Source organism: Pongo abelii, chromosome 7, assembly GCF_028885655.2.
Source record: "Pongo abelii isolate AG06213 chromosome 7, NHGRI_mPonAbe1-v2.0_pri, whole genome shotgun sequence".
NCBI lineage: Eukaryota > Metazoa > Chordata > Mammalia > Primates > Hominidae > Pongo > Pongo abelii.
In genome coordinates, this window is record NC_071992.2 from 145001558 (window position 1) to 145027729 (window position 26172).

Genomic DNA, 26172 nt, shown 5'->3' on the forward strand with positions numbered 1-26172 from the left:
TGAGGGGTTATTTCTTTTCTCTAGTGAACACTCTACCAATCTCCTGCTTCAGGAAGACATGGTGGGGACCTTGGAGAATGAGGTAGGATGGGAAGTGATGGTGGTGGCAGTGGTGGTGACAGTAGTTATTGATTACCCAGGTTTTTGGAACCTAGCAAAGAAAAGGAGCTAAAAGTGGCCTCATTCAATTTCTTTATTGTTGTTAATCCTCCTGATTTCCTGTGCTGTGCCAAGTATACTTGACCCTGAGGTCTCTCTGTCTCAATTAATCTACCGAATGAAATTTCTACTAGAATGGGATAGAAGAACTGCGTGATGTTGGAAGTAAGACCACAGTTGTATTGGCTGTCTAACACATCCCCTTATTTGGAGTATCATTACTTACTCTCACATTTGCCGGCACATGGTATTGCTAATTTTTGGAACTTTGTGGGTACAGTTACATGTTATCTTGCTTGTCTGTGGCTTCCCTCTGTACATGTGAATGGTATTTCTATGCTTTGCTATTTTCTCCTTTCATTTTTAATCTTCCCCCAATCATGAATTCTTTTCCTTTGTTCCTTCCTTCCTTCCTTTCTTCCTTCCTTCCTCCTTCCCTCCCTCCGTCCCTGCCCACCTACACTTCTTTCTCTTTCTTTTTCTTTCTTTCTTTTTCTTTCTCTTTCTTTCTTCTTCCTTCCTTCCTCCTTTCCTTCCTCTCTCTTTCCCTTCCTTCCTTACCCTTCCTTCCTTCCTTCCTCCTTTCCTTCCTCTCTCTTTCCCTTCCTTCGTTCCTTTTTCTTTATTTCTTTCTCTTTCTTTCTTTTTCTTCTTTTCCTCTTTATTTCTTTCTCTCTTTCTCTTTTCTTTCTTTCTCCCTCCCTTTTTCCTTCCTTCCATTCTTCATTACTTCCTTTCCTTCTCCTCCTCTTCCACTTTCTTCTCCTCACCCTTGCTTTCTCTGTTAGTTTCTCTTCCATTTTCTTTGTCTTTGGAGTTTATGACTTTGTTTCAAAAAAGGGCACAGGTAATGGCATGCATTTATTCAGCCACATTTAACTAAAAGTGTTTCTGAATTGAATTATTTATTTTTTGTTCTTTGATATTCTAAGGTTACCAATGTAGACATTGATTTAGAAGGAATGAACATGCATGCTATCTCCAAAGAACATGCACATCACATATATGATGGGAAATTCTTCAGTCTAGATTGATTAGTTGAACATTTCTAGATTAGAAAGTTTTTCAGTGTATCCTCCTTTAATTTACTGAGATGCTAAAAAACATCGTTTTAATAAAAATGCGTGATTGATAACTTTAATCAATAATACATAATTAATTCCAACTTCTGTCTGTATTTTTATGATAGAAACCTGATATCATGGCTGAAATCATTCTCCTGATTTTACCCTATCCAGTCAATCATAGAACCAGGTTGATTTTTCTTACGTCTTGAATCTCTCAGCTTCTTACTTTCTCTGCAGCCAGTAGTGAAATCCAAATCACCAGCATCTTTCCCTTAAATTTCTCTCACTGCCATCTATTTGAATGGCTTTCCTTCTTTCACCTGTTCTCCACTTAGTAGTCAGAGCTATCTTTTTTTTTTTTTTTTTTACAGGGTCTTGCTCTGATGCCCAGGCTGGAGAGCTGTGGCATGATCTTGCCTCACTGCAACCTCAGCTTACTGGGTTTGAGCTATTCTCATACCTCAGCCTCCTGAGTAGTTGGGACTACAGGACTGCACCACCATACCTGGCTAATTTTTGTATTTTGGTAGAGATGGGGTTTCACTATGTTGTCCAGGCTAGAGCCATCTTCTTAAGTCACTGATATGATAATGTCATAATCATAGGAAGCCATTAAAAGTTTCCCATTCTCTTAATATGAAGACCAAAATCTTTACCATGGTCCACAGGGTCGCATGTGCTCTAAACTCACCTGAAGTTTCAGTTACCTCTGTCCCTGTGACTGTGCTAACCTTCTGATAGCCCGTACAGTGTTGCAAGCTTCTTCTCAGCTCATGAACTTCACTCAGTTATTTTGCCTGGAACCACTGAGTTTTCAAAAACTCCACCTCTCTCATACTCAGCTTTCAAAAATTATTACTTGGTAGAGGAAGGGGTCAGGGCCAAGGGAAATCCTGAAACATTTCCGGAAATTGTTGAAGCCCAATCTCTATCTTGTACAAGCTGTGTGACTATTTCTGAGTCATTCATGAGCTCTTAGAGGACTGTCAGTTTGCTCATAATGGGTGGAGTTAATCAAACAATGAATATAAAATATTCATCACAATACCTTGCAAGTAGTTCGTGTTTAATACATATTAGTTCATGTCTCTTCTCTTCTGTTTCTTTGGCAAACTATCAATAACTATTTGGTGAAGGCATATAAGTTTGAAGAAAAGTTAATGATCACTATGAGACATGATATTAATACAAACAGACAGAAAAATCTTTCTCCTCTTAAAGTTTAGTTACAAACTTCAAAAATAATTTTAATAAAAGCAATGATCTCTGAAATAAATTACAGAAAGAGCTATTTCTGAAATTCTTTTGAAGTTTTTGTTTTTTGTTTTTTGTTTTTTTTATATTTTACTTTTCCTATACCAGTTTCTAAACAAATGTGTACCATTTGTGCAGTGACAAACTCTGGAGATTTTTGAAAGAAAGTTATCCATAAATATGAAGTATTGCATTTAGATGGAAAATAAAAAGTGTTAATGATAATGGTAATGCTAGTGTTGACTTTTACATTTATAGAGCATATTTGTTTTCAAAGCCCTGACAGAGCTTTCTACTAAGGAAAGGAAAAAATTTAAGTGATGATTTCTCAAACACGATTGACTAAAAATTTATATCATAGAGAAATAATGCCCAAATGTAGATTCCTCAAGGGTTGGCAGCCCACTATGTCAGAGAGGCTTTTGTGCAACTCACTTATCCAGAAGCTGACTCAAAGAGATGTTCACTGAGAACTTTCTTAAGGCAACTCCAGTGCCTAAGGCAACTCATCAAATAACGACTCTTACATGAGGTTTCATTTCCATGATTCTTGGCCAATTTTTTTTTTTTGGTCAAAAAAACTTTCACTTCCCTAAATCATCCCTAAATCATATTATTTCACATTCTCAACTGCAAGTATTCACACAGGTTTTTATCTCTGTCTTTACCTTTTTTCAAGGATGTCATGATACCATTTCTTCCTCCAAACACTGTGTTGTCTATGGTTGTTATTCAATAGCACAAAAATGTGAACTCAAATTAATCACTTGAGATTTGATTTGGTCATTTCCAAGATTTGCAAAAGTCTTAACTTGATTGTATAACCTAAGTTCAAAAACTCTAACCCCGGAGATTTATCCTAGCTCTATTCCAAAGTACCTGTGTTATACCATATGCACATCCCATCACTTCTCAGAGCATCAACTTGTAATTCTTTGCAAACTGTGAAATGATAATGGTATATCATTCATATCAAGCTGATTTGAGTAAGAAACCATGTATAAACTACATTCTTTGTTTGTGAGTTTTTTTGCTTTTTAATTTTCTACTTTGAAAATGTACTATTTTTAATAGTATTTAATTATATTACATATTTTTATCTAATTGGAATTTAAGATTTTCAAAACTACCCAATATCAAAAAAGTACAAAAATTTCCAGAAAAGTTTAAAAATTTGGTTCCATTCATATCTTGAATAATTTCCCATCATTGGCCATTGAGTATGCAAAACATATAAACTAATTTTTAGTGCTTTTAAATTCAGTGTCCTGAAGGCATTTGCAGCAAAAGATTAGGTATAAGATGGATTCTAAATTCAAGTTGCGTTTTACTATTGATCTTTTGTTATTTAGTGTTTTCTTTTTCTCCATTAATACCTTAAAATCTCAAAGCCCCAAAGTGGTAGAGGAGGGAAGAGGAAGCTCACAGAGATGAAAAATACTGGTGTCCTCTGGAACCCCTGGGAGGGCCTTATAGCCCAACCTCCTCCTTTAGTAGATAAAGGCCTGGAGACTCGGAGAGAGTACCACTGGCTGTTCACAGTCTAGAATTCTTTTAGTCCAGGCGCCTTTATATTTTTCTTATGTCTAGTTATTTCCTCCTCTGTACAGCACCTTACTAGTCATATAACCTTTCATGTGTTCAATTTAAAAAATCTCTTACAGGCAACAAGATGGAAAGGATCTTGATCATTGTCTTCTCATTTCTTGTTCTCTCTTTTTGAACACATGTGAAGATGCAATTCAGCAGAACACAGAGGCTGGGGAAAAGTCTGCTTTGAAGTAGGAGCAGTATAAAGCCATGGGCTAAATTAAGTTAAAGTAAAAAAATAGGGAGTGACAGAAAATATTATATACTTGGCGAAAATTACCCACCAAGTTAACGGGTGGTATATTCAATTAAACAACATAATTATCTCCTATGATGTTTTACAGTGAGCAGGTTCTAACAGGAATATGTATTATTAAAGTGCTGGTCTAGAGTTAACAGCTATGTCCTCTCTGAGAATGAGAATCCTGCCTGAATCCTCAGTGGATCCAACTGGCACAGATCTCATATCTTAAAAGTTAACACAAGTGATTTCTTATCTCAGATCCTAATAAAGAGACAAAAATGAATAATTTGTTGATAATGGCCACCGACATCATTTATTAAATGCTTATTTGTGACATTGTTCTAGATACCTTGCATATAGAATTTTTTTATCATCACCACAATTTTAGAAATCTAGAAGTAAGTATAATTACCTCCATCTTATAGCTGAAGAAATTGAATTTTGGAGAAGTTAAGCCATTTGACTTATTGATGCTAAAGACAAATTACCAAAGTTATGCCTGAGCTTAAACATGCTACATTTACATACACATTCCTAGTGCTGAGATTCATTTGTGAGAGAAAGTTTCAGATTAATGTACAGTTTCTTAGCACTAGGGAATATCAGAGAAATGCAGTATAGCTTCAGCTTAACTAAAATTTATTGCACATCTACCCTATAGCAGGTTCTGGGCTTTGCACAGCAAACAAGAGATAGATTTCAATAGATCCTGACTTTGGGCTATTCACATTATCACCTGAAAGATAGATGTGAAAATGTATAATTTAGTTCTAATGCAGGAAATGCAATGAGAGTGGTCGAGTTTTGCCTAGAGCTGACCCTGACCTTCATCATTATTCCCAGGATATAAGCCTTGGCCATTTCTGTGTGGCAGGGTTCCATTCATGTCAAGTGTTAATTACGTAATAACCTCTGCTGTGTGAATTCCTGTGTACAGCACTGGAGGTCTGGAGCTTAGTGTTAAGAGATGTGAACATCTCACTAGATCCAGGGACCTATGTTAGACTGGTCATTTCCTACGTCACAGATTTATATGTCTCTATATGTATAATTTCTCAATTTATTCTGGTCTTTAAAGTTGCCACCATCAATTACTCTGTTATAATTGCTTTAATTCCTTTTTTGCTGTTCACAAATCCATAAACATGCTGAAGGGTAAGAAGTTTCCTTGACTCCACACACAATCTGAAACCCTAACACAGGTATCTTTCTCTGCATTACAACAGTGGGAAGTATTTTGTTTTTTTCCTTTGCTTTTTGCCCAGGAATGACAACTTTTACCTGAAATAGGCTTCCTCAACTCCCTTAGAAGCCCCAAATCTCCAATCAGATGACTCCCAGGGCAGTAGTTCAAGTTAAGAACTATCTTCCTGCAGCTTTTCTAAAATCTTACTAATTTACTATTTCAGGCCCATTTGTCTCCAAAATTTAGGAGCAGACTGCATAGTTAAATACTCTGTTTCTTGCTTCCTTGCTTTTTGCTAAATATGGATCACTTGGTTAGTTTTGTTTTTTTTTTTTTTAAAGCTGTGTACTTTGTATCTACTAAGTAAAGTATAGGAGAAGAGATTATTCATTGCAGCTTTCTTTTTAAAAGGAGGTGTTCCTCTAAATGTTCCTTGGAGATATAACCTATATCTTTTATCTCTCATTTGAAAATTTGAGCTCTGACTTGGTGACAATTTGCTGAGTGATTTTGTGAAGGCCATTTGAACTCTCTTGGCCTTAGCACACTCATTTTTACAATGAGAGTCAGGTGAGGTGCTCTCTTAAGTTTTATTTCAGCTGTAACATTGGTGATTCTATTGTTTGAAATCAAGGATCATTTCTTATAAATTTCTATGAAAGCTGCAATAGCTCTGCAACAGTCCTCAGCCAGCACAAACTAGATACAAATAAGTATGAATTTGTAGGTTTACAAAATCTCAGAGTTCAAAGGGACTGTCAAGGTCGTAGAGCTCATCCCCTGTGGTGATACCTGAATACCTTCTACAACATCACCACCATGTGGCCAATGAGTCCGCAGGTGAACACCTCTACCAGACCCCACTACCTCCCAAGTCAACCAGTATTTTTCTGTGGCTATTATAAAGTTCTTTTCTCCAGTTGTTCCAAATTCTGCTGCCTGCATTTTTCATTAGTAGGTCTGAATTCTGCCACTTATTACTTCATTAAAAATAATAATTCTTTTTTTACATAAAAATTATTTACATATTTGAAAACAATGACAATAGTCTTGTCTCCAGGACAAACAATTCTTTTCTTTGAAGAATTCTTGCTGTGTTATGGTTCTGAATGTGTTCCTAACTCTGATCACTTTCTTCTTAATTTGATCCAGGTTGTCAATGCAGATTTTACTGGCCTGCAGGACTGGTCAAGGAAGTCCTAAGTAATCCTTGGTGATAGAACTTGAAAACTGACTTTAGGAAGAAAGAAAGATAATCACTGTCAAATGAGCAAGTAATGACACCCATTTGTGCAAAGAGGGCAGGAGAATACCAGTATCAGTTGGATATTTTGTGTTTCGCTTTAAGTGTGTTGTTGCAAGCAAAGTAATTACTGAGTCCTTCTCATCTTACAGTTGAAGTTACTGATACAAGACTGGTATCTGGTAGGGCTGGGAACCCAAACATTTTTTTAGGATTCAAAAGTCCAGCAATATCCCTCAAGAACAAGGAGGATTTCAGACATATTGTATGAGAAAAACTCTACTTCAATACATAAATGGATGGGGTCAGGAAACTTGCCGCCTACTTAGTTTTCAAGAGAAATTCCTTTTGAAAATTTTGTAGAGAGAAGCTTCCTAGATTAGGTCCATCATGCTACGAAATGACAAAAGGCTTTGGTACCCCTTTATAGAAATTAGAATGAGTTATGTATGTTGATGTATGGTCATTTTTCTCCCAGGCTAGTTCTGTCCTTCCCAAAAGGGGCCTAAGAGAAGGGATTTGTCTTCAGGCCACTGGATAGTTCCTGTAGGCTCTGTGGAGTGGTGTAAGTGAGCCATCCACAGCAACTCCAATTTCTGGATAAATAGACTTTTGTACATATCTTTTTGGCTGGCTAAGTTTCTGCTGTTTTTTCCCTTGGAGTATCTGATACATAGAACAGCCATCACTTAGAGTACCTATCTCGTACCATGCACAGAAAAACCTCCATTCTCCAGGAATGTCCACTGTGGTGCAATCAGCCTTCCAGAGAACAAGGCAAATGGTCAGGGAACTGAATAAGAAGAACAGAATTATATGCAGCGTGGGGTGGAAACGGGCTCCTGAACACACCAGATGAGTGATATGTAACCAGTGATTGAGCCTTATCTGTGAGTAGCTCCAAAAGGGCAAGAGGAGTATTAAGTGAGTTGATACATGAAAAGTGCTTAGAATGTTAATTGGTACAGAGTAAATGTTCAATGGCAGTGATGATCACAGGTATTATTACTGGCTCAGAAGTTTCATTTGTGGAAAAAATAAAGATATCTTGGTTATATACTGGAGTGATGATTCATTATGGTCTCCTGTGTTGAAATTTGAGATCTGAGGCCGGGTGCAGTGGCTCCCGCCTGTAATCCCAGCACTTTGGGAGGCCGAGGCAGGCAGATCACAAGGTCGGGAGATCGAGACCATCCTGGCTAATACAGTGAAACCCTGTCTCTACTAAAAACACAAAAAAATCAGCCAGGCGTGGTGGTGGGTACCTGTAGTCCCAGGTACTCGGGAAGCTGAGGCAGAAGAACGGCGTGAACCCGGGAGGCGGAGCTTGCAGTGAGCCGAGATCGTGCCACTGCACTCCAGCCTGGGTGACAGAGGGAGACTCGGTCTCAAAAAAAAAAAAAAAAATTGAGATCTGATACTCAAACTAGTAAACCTTGAGACCCACATGATCCTTTGCAAGGAACAAGTAAGTGAAGCATGATTGTTCTCTTATTTCAAAATTCACTGGTGCCCCTTCTCCTGCAGAAAGCAGTTTAAACTCCCAATGAGGGGAAATATACACAGCATTACCTGGCTGCTGCCTATCCCCATCCCCAAGCCCCTCCCATCTCTTACTTTATTCCCTTGCAATCGTGCACGTGGACACCAAACTGTTTTACCTATTTTGTGTTTCTGTCCATCCTGTTCTTTCTTCCTTGAAAGAACATTATTTGCCAGAAGGAAGAGTGGAGCTATGCAACTTAATTGTCATATCCCTTGGGTCTGCTCTGTTAAAGGCTTGTGAAGTATTCAATTATTTTGTTAAAATTATAGAGAATCACATTATTTATTTCACAATCATTGATCAATTGTCTTCTATATGCCAGGCAAAGTGCAGAAACTAAGAATTCGGACAGAATCCTTGTCCTTACATAGCTTATGGGAAGAGAATAAATAAATGTAGCATTAGATGGCATGGTCAGGATAAATGGGAAATTCAGCTGAGGAGCTCTGGATTAAACCTGAGTATGTCCGAGATATGGGAGTGACTGGACTTTGCAGAAAGACAAATTCTCCTAGCAAACAAATGAGTGAGTAAACATCCCAACAAAGAGAGAAAAGTACTTGGACTTGGTCTATGGTAGGTGCATGACATTAAAAGCACATCATGCTTGCCAAGAGAAGGAAGGTATTTTTGCCCAATACATTCAATGATGTGGTCAGACTCTGTCTTGATAGCTCCCAAAGTACGGCAAGGAAGGAAAGTGGGAGTGGTAAGCCCTGCCAGACCATCTTCAGAGCAAGGTTGTGATGACCCTAAGAGGTAAGAATAAGAGGATGGCTGGGCTAGGAAAGGCTTTGTGGACTGTGAGCTGTGGCACAGGAATGGGCCAAGACAGGGAGTTTCTGTCTCAGTGTTCTAAGCATCTCTCTGGCCATGACATCCCAGGATGCAATTGGCCAGCACTATACTCTGAGTTCTTCTTCAGGCTTAAATCCTCAAATGCCGCCAGTTACTGACAGGTGTCACAAATTTGTGAGCCATGACAGGTGTAAGACAAAGGGAGCAAGTTGCTTGGATTGATAGCAGTTGGCCTTACTTAGCTACATTCTCTTTCAAACACCTTGGTACCCAAAGAAAACAGAAAAACACAAAAGGGACCCATAGGCCTCCCATCGGTGATCTCTTGCAAGGCGTTCTCTCTCCCTATAGTCCCGTCTCTAAAGCCATGCCCTCCTATATCTCTGCCAAACAAATCTATGTGATCATGACTGCCACATAGGGAAATACAAGGGAATAGGCTTTGGAGTATGGCAGGCCTGGATTCAGAGCACTTATAAACCATATAACATTATTCAATGTCTCTGAGTTTGGTTTTCTTCATATTAACTCCTACTTTGAAGAGTTGCTGAGGTTTACTATAATATACATGATATGATAGACAAGATATCTCACTTGCACATAGTAAGAAGTCGATAAACAAATAATACCTCTGATAACAGTTACTTCCGATTCTATTATTTCTACTTCAGTGGAAGGAACAGGTAGTGTGATTGAGACTTTGGATACTAATGGGGAACATTATGCAGCCTCTGGGTTACACTATACATGTTTCACTCACCAATTGTCTGGACCATCAACACATTCAAGGGTACAAGATGCAGAGTGTTTGTATCCTGTCTGGCAGCACAATACTCCCCAGCCTCCATAATGATCTGGAAATGCCACCATTCATATCTGCCCTCCTGACCCCAAGATATGCAATCATTTCTTTGATTAGAGACGCTGACCTCTGTGAGGCCCCTCTGAAATCATATAGACTTGACATTTTTAGTACTCGCCCTTGCATTAGAACAAAAGAATTTGGCTGATATCCAGGATGAGCTGATTTTGCTGAAAGTGGAGGTGGGGAAGGAGAAAGGGGAAGACCCCAGCAAGGTGTAAATGACAAAGAGAGGATGTGGTCACTGAATTTCAGGGGCAGTTTTCACCAAGAAGAGTATGACAGAGGAGCGCAGGTGATCCTTCCTGTGGAAACAAGGTAGTTCTCTGTGGTGAGTCACCTATCTGGGGTTCCCCCAAATCATAAATGGAGCCCGTGAGCCCTTGAACACATAGACTGTGTGAGACTAGGAGCCCTGAGACCTGTATCTTGGCCTTGCTGCTGCCACTTGCTCATTTGCTGTGAGATCTCAGAAGACAGATAGTCCCTCTTGGAACCCATTCGCCCATTTGTCCATTAGAATGAGTATGTGTGTTTGTGAAGGAGTTATTTACATCTATGATTCTGTCCTAATATGATTCTGCACTGATAGAAGAGGAACTTAAAGTGAGACTGAGAGAGGTAGCAGTAAGGCATCTAGCAAAGACCTAATAAATCTTAGTTATTGGTATCTTGATCACCATTGTAGTTGCTGTCCCTATCATCATGATTGTCTTCTTTAATCATTACGAGGAAGTAGACAAAAAACAGTAAACAGTCAGTTAGTCAACATTGTGCTTGGCAGGAAGAACACAAAGCTGAACAAAACACACTCCCTGTTCCAGAAGCACCTGTAGTCTAGACAGGGAAGCAATTAAGAAAATAAACCACAGCACTAGAGCCTACTGTGAATATAGAGTGGTAATTAGAAAGCAAAGGGAAGTCCAAGTGCTGAGCTCAGTACAGGGCAAAAGGAAAGTGAGAGGCTGCCTGCCAGGAGACCCTAGGTGGCCACACCCCTGCTCTGCTTCCTTTAGGCCTTCACCTGGGCCCAGCTGGACCAGGGGTTGGGGGTGGGGAAGGCATGGACCTTTTCCTTCTTCTTACTGATTCCTCCATGTAAATTTACATCTTCTCTTAAGAAATAAGTTTCTAGTGATGCCATTTAAATAAAGGGATTAAGACATATTCCTAAGGAAAAAAAAATCCGTGAGAATTTAGTAAGATTTTAAAATTCCTAAAAATTCCCTAATTTCCGATTTTCATTTTTGTCTACTTCTTTATAAAGATTAAAGAAGACAATGATGATGATGATGATGATGATGATGATGATGGTAATGACAGTAATTATAATGATGGTGACACTAATACTAATAACTAAAATGTATTAAGTCCTTACTATGTGCCATGAAACTTGCATGTATTTTGTGACACATTAGTCCTATTTTTGTTCTAATTTTACAAATGAAAAAATTGAGACAAAGAATTGGCTAAAATTGCACAGTTTTACAACAGGAGGAACCCTATTTGAACCCAGATATGTTTGATTTCAGAGTCTGAGATCTTCATCTCTCTGCCTGCCCTGTGCGATTTCATGGTCTTACACTTTTGGTTTTGTGCCCTAGCCTTCAAGAGATGCAGAAAAGAGGTAGCTGGAGAGGCAGAGCTCCACTCTAACAAAGAGGCCCCTTATGGAGAAGTTGAGAGTGGCAGCTATGAAAAAGAGAGCAAACAAGCCAAACCTCTGGGATCAGCAAGGGGAAAGTAATGCATTTCTTGAGAGGGGAGCTGTGACTAAGTGGCCCAGGGAAGAAGAATTGATCTGGCTGCTGTTGGACAGAGCATGCAAGAGTTGCTAATAAAATGAAAGTGATCTAGATAAGTACTTCTCATGCACTGGCTGGCTCATCCTTCCAGAAGGGCAAAGAGGGAAAAGTAAAGGTACACTTTGGAACAATTCCTGCTAGTGACTGCAACATACTTTTCAAGGACTCCAATATCTATTCAGTGTTTTGTGCCTCCACTTCTCCTTTGGAGGCATCTTCTAACCACATCTACCTTCTATAGAGGTGTAGCCACCTATTCAGGTGGCTATTTAAAAAAAAAAAAAACAAAGAAACCAGCTAATCACTTTTAGTAGCTGCCAATGTTGAAAATTGCAAAGCATCTTTCCCGTATCACTGATTTTGCAGGTGTAGGTGAGTTTGCATTGTAGACCCAATGTGGAAGGAGACTCCTTTTAGCTCAGCTCAAGTAAAAACTAGAGAGCCTTGTAATCTCCTTCTCTCCTGGTCCTGTGCTACATCTTCTCTCAGTAAATTGCACAAGAAACATCATCATGGCCTCCATTTTATGATATCTCCCCTGAAAATTTGCTTAATAAGTTTCCCGCCAGAAAATGAGGGTTATGTATAACTTAAAGGTGATTGAAACAGAAAGTTTAGGGCTCTTTAGAGGCCGTGTGTGTGTGTGTGTGTGTGTGTGTGTGTGTGTGTGTGTGTGTGTGTTAAGGTTATAGAGCTATATATAGCTGCTGCTTTTAAGTTCCCATCTATAGTGAAACACAGCTTCTGGCTTTCTCTGAAAAAGGTGCTTGAGCTCGCAAACAGGCCCAGTCACTGAGAAATACCTACATCCAGATTAGAATTGGTTGCATTTTTTTAAACCATAGGCAAAACTAATCTCATGTGGGGAAAATGTAATCCTTTCCACTCTGTCACTTCTCCTGCTTAACCCTCAATCCCCTCCATCCCTGCAGTAGTATAAAGGTGTTATAGAGTGTTACCTATTAGGATGAAAAGAGAATTCGTATCTGGCCTTTAGCTCAGATTTAGTTAAGTGGTTTTCTAATGTTGAGCACCTATATTTTCACCGGTTTTAAATAAACACAGAGTGAAGCACACTGGACTTGAAGAAAGAAGAGAGAACATTCACATTCCAACATCATACTGGAGTTTGGGGATGTTGGTCAAGTTACTTTTGTTTCCACATCTGTACATGTCATGGGAAAATTTAAAAAGATATAGAGAAGTGTTAACAGTAAGTAACTGGTTAGTAAGGACTTGGAGTTAGTTGAACATCCACAAAATTTATTCTAGATCTTATGCACTGGGTGCTGAGCAAATATTGTTGCAAACACCAAAGTCACACTTTTAATGTATTTTTTTGTGAGAAGTGTAATTTTCATGAGTGGCAAATAAGCTCGTAAAATACCTGAACTTTTATTGAGGTATATGTGTATATATACTATTGGTGATGTTAACTTTGATCACTTGGTTAAAGTATGTTCACCAGGTTTCTCCACTGTAAAGTTACCATTTTTCCATTTGCAATTATTAAATAATTTGTGGAGAATACATCACCCCAAATGAGATGAACTGTCATGATATGACTTCTAAGATGCACCGATATCACTTTAGTGGTGTTCCCACCCAAAATGTTTAAAATAAATCTAATCATTAGTAAATATCAGACAAAACCCAAACTGAGGAGCTGTCTACAAAATTTGTGATTAGTATTCTTCAAGTGTCCATGTCATGAAAAACAGTAAGCCTGAGGAAGCATCCCCCAATAAGAAGACTAAGAGATACAACATCAAAATATAACATATGATCCTGAATTAGGTCCTGGACCAGGAAAAATTGCTATAAAATATTTTATTAGGAAAATTGTTGAAATTTGGGTTAATCAAAAATGTCCCAATGTTTTACTGATTGTCATAATTGTACTGTAAAATGGAAGTGAATGCTCTTGCTCTTAAAAATACCCAATGAGAGTTGAACAATGAGAACACATGGACACAGGGAGGGGAACATCACACACCAGGGCCTGTTGGGGGGTGGGGGAGCTAGGGGAGGGATAGCATTAGGAGAAATACCTAATGTAGGTGACGGGTTGATGGGTGCAGCAAACCACCATGGCACATGTATACCTATGTAACAAACCTGCATGTTCTGCACATCTATCCCAGAACTTAAAGTATATATATATATAAAGCAATCACCAAGTTTAATCAAATAAATATTCTCTTAATTAAAAAAATACCCACTGAAGTATTTAGGGATAAAGGGGCAAGACATCTGCCTTATACTGTCACCTGTTTCAGGAAAAGAAAAAGGAAATATAAGTATATATATGAGAGAAAGCAGGAGAAGGATAAAAAGAAATGTGGAAAACTTTTAATAACTGGTGAATTTGGATGAAGGATATACAGAATTTGTGTGTGTGTGTGTGTGTGTGTGTGTGTGTAATTCTTTGAGATTATTTCAAAATTTAACAAAATGAAACAATCAAATTAGAAATCAATACTTCAGAAGAGAAAAGCAGCTTAACTGCAAGCTCAAATTGCTACATTTCTCAAGAACTCAAAGGAATTGAGCATGGCGTTCCTGAATTTTGTTGGCTGAGATTGTGATTTTATCGTCATGATAATCCTCCCAGGGAATATATAATTATAGCTTCTTTATCACAGATGGTGACTGAGGTGGGGTAGGAATCCAGAGAAAATCTAAGCACTTATTTGAGCTCTTTTCCAAAAAGTTTTGAACAAAGTTACCTAACAAGACACCACCAAGCTGATACAAATTTATTGAGCACCTAATATGTTTCAGTTCTGCCTACGTTCTGAAACACAGGCTTGGATAACGTCTTCCCTCCTCACTCAAGGAGTTTACAGATTAGATGGGGAGGCAGTCATGTTATAAACAGTGATAGTCCAGAGGGCAGGGACTATAGTAGAGATAGATCTAATATGCTATTAAGGAAGAAGAAAACAGGAAAATAGTCTTCATAAGGAGATAACGTTAATGTATGACTAGAATTGTTGCAGATGGAAAGGGGCCTTTCAGACAGAGAAAAACATGGTAGCCTAAACAATCACAGTATACTTGCATGAAGTAAACTACCTGATGTTGATGGAATCTACACTACGCAGTGAAGTGAAAAGAAATGCAGAAAAACTCTTATTTTTAAAGAGTTTTTTCTTCCATGCTAGAGAGTCTATGCTGATTTCAGTATTCCTCTTTATGACCAGTACCCGATCTGAGTATCTCCCAAGCCCTCCAGTTGATGGTCGTCATTCACCATTTTCCTTTAATGTTCAAATGAAGAGAGATTCAAGCAGCCACCTGCATACATTGAAAATCCCGGCCAGGCGCAGTGGCTCACGCCTGTAATCCCAGCACTTTGGGAGGCCGAGAGGCGTGCAGATCACGAGGTCAAGAGATCGTAGACCATCCTGGCTAACACGGTGAAACACCGTCTCTACTTTAAAAAAAAAAAAAAAAAAAAAATATATATATATATATATATATATATATATATATATATATATATATATTCATACAAAAAATTAGCCAGGCATGGTGGCGGGCGCCTGTAGTCCCAGCTACTCCAGAGGCTGAGGCAGGAGAATGGCGTGTACTCGGGAGGCGGAACATGCAGTGAGCCGAGATCGCGCCACTGCGCTCCAGCCTGGGAGACAGAGCAGGACTCCGTCTCAAAAAAGAATTTTTTTTTGTTGTTGTTTAACTGTGCTTGGATTTCTGTTGAGTAAGGGCGCACGTTGCCCCCAGTCTTCCCTTATTCCATGTTTCTCTTCTGGATTCTAGCTCTCACTCTTTGTGGCTTGGGTCAGCCCAAATCTGGAAGCTAGTCTTTTGCCTACTTTGCTTCAAGCTTCAGGCTTCAGAGAGAAGAGGAAGTTGTTTGTTTTTTGTTTGTTTGTTTCTTTTTGGAGGTACTGTGCAGTAAGCCACTGAAAATTACTAATGAAGTCTCAGTTTTCCAGAGAACTACAGACTCACTCTTGAAAGTTAACTTTTCACTGGCTGGGGTCTTCTTTGTGGCCGTCTCGTCTGCCATACTGACCAGGCACTCACTGTCTTTTTACATTCCTCGTGTTCTCCCAGATTTTTTGAATCTCTCTCTACCTCTATTTTGGGCCTCATCTAAAAAACAAAACAAAACAAAAACTTAAATATTTTATATGTTAATATACAGAGCAATTTATTTTTCACTAAAACTTACAGCTCTGCCAATATGTAAAAGGTTATTATGGTTTTCTCTTAAACAAAGGGCCATCTATTTGGGGTTCTCAACTTTGAGCAACCAAAGAATTGATAGAAGCTTTGAAACTACAATCTTCTTTTAAAATTACTCACTATGTGGGTATAGCTTCACATATGTTTGTAAGGAAGGCAGCCATGTAAAGACATCCTCCCACTGATGTACATTATTTTACCCTATGGAAGGCAAATGTGGTTATCATTAGTTGTTTATTAAAAAGAGTAAGTATTTTTATTTTCATTACATTTTTCCTTCTGGAGAGAAGGGCTTTTATGAAGGGAAGTACATGGGCATTGGAGTCAGATAAATTTGAATTTTGACCCTGACTGTCTCTAATGAGTTGTTTGACCTTGTGCAAAATATTCACCAACTCAGGGGCCCAGTTTTGTCATCTGTACAATGGAAGCAGAAATACCTATGATTGTTGTAAATATGGGAGATCATGAATTTTAAAATACCTGCTTAGTGCAGAATGGGTATTTGATAAATTGTACTTACTATTAAGTCTAATTAGTTTCAAGGGACATAAATATAGCAACTTGTAAAAGTGCTAATAATGTATCAGACACTGTATCAGTATTATAATAATGTATAATAATGTACATTATTTTATTTTCTGGGTAATAATATAGGATAGCTATTATGTCCTTATTTCATAGCTGAAGAACCTGAGCCATAGAGTACTTAAGATAATAGGAAACAAAAACACAAATATGAAATCATCTGACCAGTCTAATAGTAATTGATCATTATGGAAAGTATCCTTCTTAGTAAATGATGCTAGCTACCCAGTTTCTTAAGCTAGAACACTAGGTCTTCTGGATTTCTCTATTTTCCTCATGCTGCAACATTGATGCATCAGAAACCTCACTTCCCAAATACATCTGAATTCACCCACTGCTTTCAACCTTCACTGCTATTCCCCATAGTCAAAGTCACCTTTCACTTGGGTTTCTGCAATAAAACTTTTAACAAGGCTCCCTGCTTTTCCTTTTATTCTCTACAACCTAATTTTCTCCATAGGAGTCAAAGCTACTTTGGCCTTGTTGTTCTTGTATCCAGAACCTTCCAATGACTTTTCAGTATATGCATAAAACACACGTACGGATTTCATTCTATGTGTAGACTATAAGGCCACAACCCATAACCAGGATGTGCTCTGGACTCCATCTGCCTTGCTTGCTGCATCTTGCGCCTTTCTCTGTTGCTTTGTCTCAGCCTTGCAGAAATTTCCTCCCTGATTCTAACATTTCCATTTATTTCCCACTGTATGGCCTTTGCAGCAGCTGTTACCTCTGGCAGGAATGACTATTCCCCAGGTTTTTCAAGACTTGGTGCTCCTGACACTCAAGTTCTAGCTGAAATGATGATGCTGCACTTAATTTAATAGAAGAAATAGATTTAAAGTATTCTGAAAATTTAAACTTACAGATGGGTTTTGCAAAGACAAAGTCCATGTGAATAAGTACGTGAAAGATGCTTCTCATACACAAATGTGTTGTCTTTAACCACTCCACTGAATGCCTAAATTCAAACATGAAATCTCCAAGCTTGAGGATACATATTCTAAAGGTTGTCCTTTCCCTGTTGAGTTTGAAAAACCTTCTGAAAGTCTATAGACACACAGCTCGGCTCTCCCTAAATTGTTCAGTTTTACGGCATGTAATACTTCCCAAGACAGCCCATTTCATCCCTGGATAAGAAAGTAAACTACATTATACCTCAGAGAACAATTATACCATTATTATTGATAAGATAAGAGTTACTGATGCTACAGAGAAGAGTTGGCATACTACCATCTGAAGAACAAATTCTGCCCACCACCTATTGGTTTTTATATTTTTTTAACTGTTGAAAGCAAAATCAAAACAAAAATAATGTTCTATGACACTTGAAAATTATAATGAAACTTAAATGTTAGTCATTATGAATTTTTATTGGAACACAGACACATCCATTTGTTCACACACCACCTATGGCTGCTTTCTCTACAATTGCAGAGTTGAATAGTTGCAATATGGACCATATGACCTGCTACTGGCCCTTTACAGAAAAATATTTATAGACTACTGTGGTGGAGAATGCAAAATTGAAAATTACCACCTTTGAGTCTAGCTTTCAAGATATTACATAATCTGCAAAAATCCTTATATTTTTATAATTTTTTGACTTAATGGTTCTTCAATCTTTCTGCAGGTCTCTTCAACTCTAAAGAGAATTTATGGCTGTATGTAAGTGTGTATCCATAATTATAAAGTGTATTGTTTGTCTATGTATGTGTGTTTATGCCACAACAAGAACTCTATATGTGTAGATTTATATTGATTAATTAAATTAAATGGAAAATGCTTTCATTTTAGATGTACATGCATGATTATATTATTGATGATCAAGCTTGAATAAAATCATTAACTATAACATGAAAGATTAAACTATTAAAACCATCTTATCTTGTAATAGATAATTAGATGCTCTTTTTTGTGGTACTTGCGGTTGCATGTTGATTTTTTAAGATAATTTCTTAAGTAAATAAGCTTCTGTATGGCCTGTTGTCCTCTTGGGCATTACCTCATATGTTACTTTTATTCTTATAATGCTAGGTTTTTTTACACTCAGAGAAGTAAAAATAATTTCAGTTCTGTGTTAACTTTAACAGGTCATTTGAATCATACATTTATTTATACTTGTGTGGTCCTCTTTATTAAGATAACAGCTTTGTCAAATGTCAGATAATCCTTCCAAGGATAGGGCAAGTTTCATATTTCAGTAAGCCTTCAGTGGAAAGCCCGTTTAGTTCTGTGAAATGACTCAGAGGCTGACTTGTTTTGTAAAGAAATACAGATCTACTACCTTAATATGTGTGGGAATGAGAATCAATGATTTTCACGTTCCATCACAGGGACGTGTTCTTATGAGTAAGAAAGGAAGGAGGCAGGGAAGTGTGGTGGAAAGAGTACCAGGCAAGAAGGATGTTTGCTTCACTCCTGTTTGACTACTAACCAGCATTAGGATCTTGTCAAAATTACTTAACTTCTTAGTCTTAAATGTCTCTGCTTTGAAAATTAAGGTATTAGTTCATTCTTTCATTTTTATACATTTTAAAGCAGCAAATTCTTTGATGAAATAAAATCTCTAGTGCAAACCAAAAAATGAAACCAATGGGAGTAGAGTTGACATAATTGAAGTCAGAGACCACTGGACCTTCAAGTAACCCCTGGCAGTAGCTCTAGAAGCTCTTCTTTAAGCTGAGTGCTTGGCAGAACAGCCTAATAACTGCAGGATTGCTTACAAAGTAGCCCTTTTCTGCTACAAATAACCTGTGATTCTGTGAATAAGTTGCCCCAGGCATTGTTTGTATATGCATTAAAGCAATGGATTTGCTGAAAAATAATGTATTCTCTTAAATGATCCAGCATTTCTATTCCAGTAATATTTGTCTTATTTATATACTAGGCAAATCTTGTGGACAGAGATACAGGTTGAGTCATTTCAACCTTACGCACTGACAATGGGACTCACCATAGAGGCAGTAATTCCCAAGCAAATTTAATGTATTTGGGTTGTGTGGCTTTGCATTTTTACACTTGTCTTTATTAAACTTGAATTCTATGAGAAGGATTTGTATCTCAATCATCTTCTCTAATCAGTGCATAGTCCCATGCTTAGCAATAGAAAATGTCCTGAAATTTTTCAGTAAATCAATATACCAATGAGTGGTTCTAAACTTGTACAGATTGTCACATGAATACACGAAATGGGAGGCGTTATCTAGGAAATATGGAAATAAAACTTATCCACTGGATAATTGAGGGTTAAAATCATCCAGCAGTGTCACAAGCTGAAAGATCCCTGGGCCAGAAGTCTCATTCCTGCATTAACTTCACTTGTCACCTTGGGTGCCCATCTATAAATCTCAGTCCCAGAGAGACTAACCATGCAATCTCCGAATTTTATCCCAATGGTGAGATTCCATGAGGCTAAGATTGAATTGACTCAGAAAATGATCCCATTAAAGTTTTTTTCATAAATTATTTAGGTGATTGCTGTAAATCTCTAGTTCCTGGGTCCCTCCATCTGCAAACTCTGTGGATTTCCCAAGCGCAGCAACTCAAGCGCCATGGAGAAGCATCAACTCCTTCCTCTGCACCACCCAACAAGGCTTCCATCTTGATATGCGTACCTGAATTTTCTGTTCTGGACCCCACAAAATGTTAACGATGACAACTGTGATTTCATGCCACTGGAGGTTGTATGCCTGGCATAATGTGAAAGAGGAATCGCAGAGCTGGAGAACTATAGAAACTTCTGGAATTGTATCAAAGGAAGTATGCTAAATAGGTGAGAGCAATCAATGTTGTTTAGAGACAGGCAATGAAGCCTGCTGTTCCTAATGTAATAGTATCATTAATTTTATACCATACTCCATGTGGGGAAAGGAATGTATTTTTTTATTTGTGTATAGCTCATCTGAGATTGATTCTGAGCCTCAAATCTACCGGGTAGAAAGAAAAAACTTGCAGATCTCAGTACATCAGTTTTTTTAATACTAATAAAATCCAAACAGTTTAAAAGAATATTTAAGAGGTAAACTATCAGTATTTCACATTTTCATCCACTCTCCTTCTCCCCAGGGGGGCATCTAGGAGTATCAGAAGGCTTTCTCTGTTCTTCTCAGGAAAGGCGGGGGCTTTAGATGTGTGTATGTGTACTTGTTTCACCCTCTAGTCCTTGCTAGGTTTGACAGAGATAGTGCTTCTTTCCCAGCTAGTAAATATTTGCCTGGATTACATTCACTTCAGAACAAATATTCTGGTATATTTTATTATTCTTGGTCAGAATCTCAGCTGAATTTATATCCCAGCTGAACCATTTGCTAGTTATGCCATCTTGATGAAGTCATTTGTCCTGTCTTCAGTTTTTTTCTTGTGTAAAATGGATATTGTTTTCAGAATTCAATGAGATAATACGTATTCAGTGTTTGACATGTATTAAGCACTAAATAAATGTTAACTGCTACTATTATTATTAAACTTGTGTACTAGGCATAGAAAATGGCAAATTTAGAAGCACAGTGGGATAGAACTGTTTGTTAGCTACCATTATTAATTCTCGTTTAGGGTCTAAGTTTGCTAATCTCAAGATTGATGTCAAACACAATAGGCTGCATGACCTGTTATAAATTTTGAGTATCTCCAAATACTAAGCATATGAGAAGATCATCTGCCTAGTATGCTTCTCAAGCTTTTGTAACCTCAGGCTTTAAAACCAGTAATAGACAGTTATTGATAAGCAATCAAGTCAATATATTTTTCAGAAACTCAAGAAGGAAGGCACTTTCATCTTTACTCTGTCTGGCTTTCAATCATTTCCTTATAGATATTGAGGCCTGCCACTAATTTCACAGCATTCAAGTATGAGAAAAGATCATTCCAATAGTGACTGTTAAAAGAAACCCTAAAAAGGCTTCTGGCTGTTGGGCCATTGTACTTTCTAAATCAATCATATTTAATGTGTATCTATCTGCATTGGTGGTTTCATTGGCCAATAAGTGTGTATTCCCTTACCAGGCTCTGCAGACCTTCAGCTCACTTAGTCATTCTGCTCACAAAGATATCACATATTTGGTTTCGAAAGATTTTGGCCTTTACTCTGATTAGACCTCCACTTAAACAGTTCTTCTATTTCCTGTGAGTATTTCATGCACCCAGCAGTCACTACACTAATAATAACTTTAATCTTTCAACAAACATTTAGTAGCATCTACAGCATAGACAGGTTTTGTGTCATGAGCTGAGAATACATACCCTAGGAAGCAAAACTATTGAGATTCACATTGATGATGGGGGGCATAGACAATTATACTATGGTGGAGTTTAGAAATTGAAAGGGTTCTTGGAGGTCATTTGGTTCCAAAGGTGGTGGGAAAAGGTACCTGTATAGTACCTGGATCATTCCCTTTATCTGTTGTACTAGTTTTCTGCATTTCTCACCACCTTTAAAGGGGTTTCTGTGTATGTTTTTCCATTTTCTCATCTCCCACTCCATCCTGGCTTCTACGCCCATCACTTCTTGGCAATGACTGTCCAGAAGAATCCAGTGATGTTCAGGCCACCAATTCCACGCAGTCTTTGCACTCATCCTCTTTACTGGACCTATGAGCAATGTTGACCACTGTATTTTTGAGATGGAACTCTTTTAAATTGCCTGATACACTGTTCTCCTGTTTGAACCTAAACCTTTGGTAGCTGCTTGTCAGAGTCGTTCCCAGTTGTTGTTTTTCTACTTTATAAACAGACCTCCAAGAACTCTGGGTTCCTCATCACTATTTTGTCACCTTAGTCTAGAGCTTCTTCCTAGATCATATTTTCTCTGCCCAAGGTTTCATTAACACCTCAAAGGCTATGGATTTCCAGGCTGTAGATATGTGCCTGCTTATCCAATCACTGACTTGACATTTTTATCTGGATGTTTCACAGGTAAATGCAACCTAGTACATCCCAAACTGACCTCATAATTTTCCCCCCAAATATGCTACATCTCTAGTACTTATCTTAATAAGTGACACCTCCAACATCCCATTGGTTTATGTCTATTACCTTAGTCATCCTGGACGTCTCCTTTGTCCTCAGATGCATATCCAATTCATACTTAAATCTTTGGAGTGCTTCTTCTAAATATTTTCTAAAATTCAATCACATATTTACATCTTCATTGCTGTGACCCTAATGCAGGCTACCACATCTTTTCCATGGGATCTCCAGACTCTTTTCATCCAGTCTTCACCCATCTTCTTTTGCCCGTCTTCTTCCTATTCTATCAAGAGTGATTTATTAAATACTCTTTTGACCCTGTGCCTCCCTTGCCCTTCAACAACTTCCTATTATTCTTAGGACATTGACCAGCTTTACTATGGCTTAGGAGTTGTTACATGATCTGGTCTTTTTGTATTACCCCAGCCTAACCTCATGCCACCTTTCTCCTTCCTCATGTCCTCTCGGTCACCGGATCCTCATTCTTATAGTACTCAAAACTGATTCTCATTTTGCTATTCCATCTGCCATTCCTCCTTTCCAGCTAACTCTTACTCATCCCTCATGTCTTGTTCTAATTATTATTTCCTCAGTGAGCCTTCTCCAAACACTCAGATCAAGTTAGGTCTCTTTCATGCCCTCTCATTTCAGATATATTTGTTGCTATTATAATCATATGGTGATTTGTTGCTATATTTATATTCTCTTTCTCTAATAGACTGTAAAAACCATAAAACAGGGGCCCTACTGCATTACTAAGTTTTCTGTCTTCATCACCAGTGCCATCTAAAGGTATCTGTTGAATAAAAAAATAAGTCAGCCATATAGCTTCTGCTTAAATGCTTTAAGCTTCTACCAGGAAACTTGGCATTTTTCCTCAGTCACTTCACCTCCGTATAACTCTGTAATGTGGGGTAAATAAGGGCCATCAAATGGTTTTGTTGTGAAGAGTAAATATATTTTGCATCTATTAATATGTGAAATTCTTCAGGAACACATACACAAAGTATGTCAGATGAATGAACAGCAGTATTAAAATGGACATGGGGAAAACTTGGATTTGTCATTTTGGAATACTCTACATGTCATTTTCTAAAAGGAGAACCATGGTAACAAAGTAAGCAACTTCAGCACCTAGCCTGGAAGAAACCGGGAGAGCTTTTATGGATTAACTTTAACATGTTTCTACCTGGAGAGCAGTACTACTTACTAGTGAGGTGCCCTAGGGAAGAGCACGGCTGGTTTCCAAACCTTCTTCCCAGGATGAATGCGTCAGGTTCACAAAAGAGTTCTGTGGTCCGGAAATAGAATGGAATATTGAGCCTATGAGGTAACGTCCCCAGGGTATTAGCACTTTTGTTCACTGTCACAACATTAACCTAGAAAGGTGAAATATGTCTTCAATTTCACCTTTATTTAATTAATTGATCTAAAATAATTTTTCTTCTCATGGGCCGTGACGAGGACCCAGAGAAGACCGCTAGATTAGGCAAAACTCAGCACATGTGGCTTCTTCCTCACACCCCCACAGAAAAGAAGGCCAGGTGCCTTTCTAGGAAATAAAATTTTCTGAATTTTTCTTTTGTCATATATTACTAAATGGTGCCAATAGCCACACATAATTTGAAGAAGGAAGGTTATAAATAAACACTCATCTACCTACTACCTACATAAAAATAAATTGATAAGAATTATCCCCTCCTCCTACCAATTCTGTCTCCTCCCCTCCCTTCCTTCCTCTTTAGAATGTATTGACTTTATACATGAACGCATAAACACACATCCTCCTCACCACTCTCCACTTTCACCCTGATCCACTAAGCAGATCATTCTATTTGAGTTTTATGGTAAAGAAAAGTAATAGTCAGTATAGCACAGGACTTATGAGGTGAGGCCTTTGACTCAGAGAGACCTCTTTTGAACCTCAAGACATTTTAAAATAATGTGATCTTGGACAAATTGCTTGAACTATTCAGGACTCAGTTCTTCCTCAATACAATGAATAAAAATAACAACACCTCTGTTGTTAAGGTATGTTCCATTTAGTCACATAAAGCACTTAGTATAATATTTGACACACAATAAGTGCTGAGTAAATATTAACTATTTATTTTCTGTGTATTCTGCTTTTAACAGTGCAACAGCAGTAATTGATAATTTCCTAGCAGGCAAATAAATTTACATTCTTTAAGCAGTCATTTATTATTCTAAAATTCTGTGTCCTCAGTATTTTCCCTCTCTGTCCAAAAAGTCACAGAGCCTCAGAAATGGAAACAGACAAAACAAACTCTACGTCTAACAGGCGTCCCTAGAAGCATCCAGGAAAAGCCTGAATTACAAAGGGGAGCCAGGCCTAGCAGAGATGGGGCTTGTTTCATCAACATTTTCTAACTCTGAGGTTTGAGCACTCTGCTTTTAGCTGTATTCTGGCAGAAAAGCATTATTGAACACCTACCATATATAAGGTCTTATTATGGGTTTAATGTATCCTCCCAAAATTTATATGTTAAAGTCCTAACTCCTAGTATGTCAGCATGTGACCTTATTTGGAAACAGGGTCATTGCACACATAATTAGTTAAGATGAGGTCATTACTGTATGGGGTCAATTGATATCAATCTTCAATTATCTGAAGGACTGGGAGGTGTTATTCTGTATTACTCTAGACAGAAGAACTAAGACCAGAGGTAACCCAGTATGACTAGTGTTCTTATGAAGAGGGGAAATTTAGACACAGACATGCACACCAGGGGAACACCATGTGAAGATGAAGGCAGAGATCAGAAGGATGTTTCCACAGGCCAAGAAAAGACAAATTTCCAGTAAACTACAAGAAGCTGAGAGAGAAGCATGGAACAGATTTTCCCTCACAATTTTTGGGAGAAGCTAACCCCACGAACACCTTGAGCTTGGACTTCCAGCCTGTAGAACTGTGCAATAATACTTTTCTGTTGCTTAAGCTATTTTAGGTTATGGTACTTTGTTACGGCAGTCCTAGCAAATAATACAGGCCAAATGTATTCCATGTCAAAATTACTGCATGTAAAATAAATGTGCTGAAGTTACTTTTTCTACTTCAAGGGAGTTAAGCCTAGTGAGAGATATACACATTACACTTCCCCAGCGCTTAACACTTCTTTATTTCTGGATGGCTAGTTGTGGATTTCATTTCTGTTCATGCTTTCTAACTTCCACGACACATTTTCTGAATCTTTTTTTAATGTGGAGGAAAAGGGGGCTTCTTTTTATAATTTTATAAGAGTGGTGATTCAGCCTATTCCCTTCCAGGAGTCTCTGGTATGGCACCTCACTCTCAATATTCCCACCTCTTAAATGCTATGGTTGTTGAAAAGTTGCTTCTAATTTCGAACATAAATTTATTTTTTCACAACTTTGGAAATTCTGGCCTTAGTTCTTATCTCTAGAATAATACAGAATAACACCTCCCAGTCCTTCAGATAATGGAAGATTGATATCATCTGACCCCAGACACTTCTTTTCTCAGGATTGCACCAAGCTCTGGACTGAGGTGGCTTCTGGATCAGTTCATACTGAATGAAATTCGAAAACATGCAGGGCCCTTTCCTAAACACAAATCCATCTTCAGGGTCCATCTGTAAGATAGGCACTCTTGCCATGTAAGGAACG